Source organism: Lactuca sativa, chromosome 4 (assembly GCF_002870075.4).
Source record: "Lactuca sativa cultivar Salinas chromosome 4, Lsat_Salinas_v11, whole genome shotgun sequence".
Classification (NCBI taxonomy): domain Eukaryota; kingdom Viridiplantae; phylum Streptophyta; class Magnoliopsida; order Asterales; family Asteraceae; genus Lactuca; species Lactuca sativa.
This window is the reverse complement of record NC_056626.2, coordinates 51415880-51420033: the sequence shown is the minus strand read 5'-3', so window position 1 is coordinate 51420033 and position 4154 is coordinate 51415880. Positions and strand designations below refer to the sequence as shown.

The 4154-nt window shown below is 35.5% G+C and overlaps 1 pseudogene; it reads left to right on the top strand.

Annotated features, from left to right (window-relative positions):
- The first annotated feature begins 267 nt into the window (after positions 1–267).
- On the top strand, positions 268–3854 carry LOC111901959 (rho GTPase-activating protein 3-like; annotated as a pseudogene).
- Positions 3855–4154: the final 300 nt, after the last annotated feature.

The following is a 4154-nucleotide window of genomic DNA, read 5'->3' as shown; positions in this document are numbered from 1 at the left end:
TTAGATGACATTTCAAATTTAGTTTCAATCAAAACATATTTATTCTTTAACTCATACTTACTCAATATGATATGTGTTTTACTTTTGCAGTTCTATTATTAATCATTGGATAACTAAAAGTTAAAAAAATATAGTTAAATTAAGTTTGTAAATTGAAGTAACAAAGTTACAGAACACTTCAATTTTGTTCAGAGTATTTTATTCTTAGGGAATGTAAACTAGTTAATAGAAATAAGTGTACTATATATGCCTCCAACTGTCATCCACCTTCCTCTCTCTTTCTCACTCTCTCTCTCCGGGGCATATGTATAGACTATAGTGACACCGATACAAAACGAAACAAGGAATAGTTGTGGCTGTCGTTTTTCATTATCCAACACCTTTTCATCTTTCGTCTTTGCTTTTAGTTTTCCTCGTTGAAATTCTTGATGACGACCCTCTTCAGATCCAAATCCTGCGGTGGAGTCCCCCGACCCAAAGCTTCCTTTTTCCACTACTCTTCTTCATCCAATTATCAACAAGGTGATGATGACGACGACGACGACGACGACATTTCTTATTATTGTCAAGACTATTCCTACTTTAATAACAGTCCAATTAGAACACCATTCATCAGTCCACGACAACAGGGTCCCGCTGATAATCAATCATCCAATCACAACTTCACCATCGCATCGCTCTTGTTGGCTGCCCTACGCAAGTCTCTTCTCACCTGCGCCGTCCACGACCCTGAAGACGTGTCTTCCTCGTTGGATATCGGCTGTCCAACCGACGTACAGCACGTCTCGCATGTCACTTTTGATCGTTTTAATGGCTTCCTCGGGTTGCCTCTTGCTTTTCAACCCGAAGTTCCGGCCAAAGTTCCAAGTGCAAGGTATTAATTAACTTTCCGTAACTTTCTTTTAGTAGAAAATCATCTCTATGATTCGTGTTTTAGGTTGTTCCAGATTTACCAAAAGCTTTGGGATTTAGATATTGCAATTGTAAACGAACCCCATGATTCTAGTTTGTTATTTGTTCATTACCAAAAAGACTAATTAATTGTTTGCTGAAAAAATGTGAAGTAGGTTAAGAGAGTAGTTGAGGGAATTTATTATTTAGTTTCTTGAAGTTATGTTGTATCGGTGTTCCGTGACTAGATAATGATTGTACATTTGTACCGCTTGAGTCTTTCTTCTTTTGGTACAACTCGGTTTCACGGGTATGGGGCAGGGACAGGGTGCAATTAGTAATGAGAAAAGAGCACGACACATTGTCCCTAAGGTTGTTTTCATCAACGAAAAAAAACAAAAGACATGTTATGGGAGTAAAGAGAACTTCATTCATCCATGTGGGTCTAGTTGGATCCAAAGACATGTTATTGTTTGGTTTTTAGATCTTTAATTAGTAATTAAGTACGGAAATCAAGAAAATCTAAAATCATTATTTAGTCTTAAAGCATATCTTCATGCTTTAGGAAGTTTATTGTTTGCTTCAATGGGAAGTTTCTTCAAAGTATATATCAAATCTTCATGTGATTCCATGCACACAAGACACAATTACATCATTTATAAGAGCATCCAAATGCATATGGATTAAACTCTATATTGTGGGATGTCATGTCGACATTCAATTAATATGGAGTTCAATGGTTATTGAATTCTTCAATGGGAAAAAGAAAACCGTTTAATTATCAAAAATATATTTCATTGAACATTATAGAGTTCAATGCATTGTAAGAAAAATTAATGTAAAGTTGCATAGAAAGTAAAATGATTATGTGTCAATCCGATTAAACTCTAATAAGTTCAATGCAGTATGGATGCCTAACTAACACATAATCGCATCGGAGAGATTTTCTATTCACTTAGACATCCAACTAAACGTGAAATATTACAGATTAATCTCTTTGATATTACTATCATATCAGATTTCTACATATAACAAAGAGTACTACATGATCATGCAACAAAATTGCCATAGAAAATAGTAAAGTAGAAAGATTATGTGCTTCTAGATTATCTGCTACCATGTTATGTACAAATGAGAAACACCGGAAATGATAGGAAAGAGAAGATAAGCAACTCAAGTATGTCAAAATCAAATTATAAAACAGAGGAAGTACGTATGTATACACCAGTTTTAACACACATACTACAAATATATTCAAGTCATTGTATCTAGTGTATATTACATTTATTTTTAGTGCAATTGTCGTACTTGATGCCTCAACATACGTTTCATATCATGTATTTAAACAGTGTGTGCGTGTTTGGAGTATCAGTGGAGTCTATGCAATGTTCCTATGATGGGAGAGGGAACAGCGTGCCGACAATACTTCTAATGATGCAAAATCGTTTATATTCAGCAGGTGGCCTTCAAGTAAGCCAAAACATGCGTTTATTTTTGTAGTTTAATCATCAAATATGCGACCATTATTAATCTTGACATGTTTCATGATGAAGGCAGAAGGAATATTTCGGATAAATGGGGAAAATGGTCAAGAAGAGGATGTTAGGAAGCAGCTTAATAGAGGCTTTGTGCCTCATGGAGTCGATGTCCATTGTTTGGCTGGTTTGATCAAGGTAAACCTGCCACCATTTGTTATATCGGTTTAGCTAGTTATGAAAACAATCATAATTATGGATCGATCTATTTATTGGCATTCAGGCCTGGTTTAGAGAACTTCCTACGGGTGTTCTTGATACTTTGACCCCACAGCAGGTAATGCATTGCAATACAGAAGAGGAGTGTACGAAGCTTGCTGAATTCCTCCCTCCAACCGAGGCTGCACTTCTTGACTGGGCTATCAATTTAATGGCAGATGTTGTGATGTTTGACAAAGAAAACAAGATGAATGCCCGAAACATTGCTATGGTGTTTGCCCCAAACATGACTCAGGTATATTATCATCATATCCTTTTCAGCCTTTCACAGTTTTTACGTGTGAGTTGTTGATTTTTAAACTTCAAACTTCCGATCTCAATAAAGAATCTTAAATTTATTACATACTTTCAACAAATTCATATTCTTAAATCGAAGCATATAAGTGGAATCAATATTCAGTCAGGACTCAGGAACCTCATTCTGTTTTAAATAAAATGGAAGATGATCCGTTGACTGCATTGATTCATGTCCTCCTTCTTTTAGTGGTCAATGAAGGACATGTGATATATATAAATTAATTCGACATGGGCATTCATATTTTTTGTGGTGTTTCCTGCAGATGGCGGATCCTTTGACTGCATTGATTCATGCTGTTCAAATCATGAACTTGCTCAAAACACTAATCATGAAAACTCTTCATGAAAGAGAGGAATCATCCACTGGTTTTGAGCCAGTATCTTCATGTGCAGATTGTCCAACTCCCAACAATAACGTCGAGTCTTCATACTCTCTAAGAACAGCCACTTTGAATAGACTAGGAAGTGAAAGCGAGGAACAATATTGGAGCTTTCCAAGAAAGAGTGGGTCTGTTGTTGAATATGATTCCATGTTGGAGAAGAGCTTATCTATTACATGTACAAATGATCCTTTAAAGAGTGATCACAAATCAAAACATGAACAACAGGAGAGAGAGGTAGAGATAGAAGGGATATTAGAAAGGCTAAGTTTGAAAAAAGGAGTGAGGAAGTTATGTAGATACACTGTGTTTCAGTTGAGTAAGTCTTCTAATTAAGAAGACTGGAACCATGATCGTTGATGATGCTAGGGACACTGGTGAAGCTTGGGGCTAATATCTATGATATTGACATTCATTGCCTCTGTATAAGAGGTTGTACCTCTGTTGGTTTGGCTAATAATGCAATGATGAAAGTCAACATATGATGTAAAGATGATTTCTTTTGTAATGACATGATGACTAGGTTTGGAAATGCAGCTCAATTATTTCTAAATTTAACAATAACATTTTTACTAAAAGGATGACCAACAGAAAAGAGCCACAAAAGAAATTTAATTGCAGACATATAGTCATAAACCTACAAATCCGTGTGGTTACAAAAGATAAGATCTACGTTGTTATGACATAAAAAGACGAAATGAATTATGTATGGTAAACATAAATTATTATATAAGAAAAGGAATTTGTGGTATGTCCATTTGGTAGAGGTTTTGTCACTTTGATTGGATGTCCGGGTAATTATCTGGGCGTTTATGAATTTTACTAACTTGAT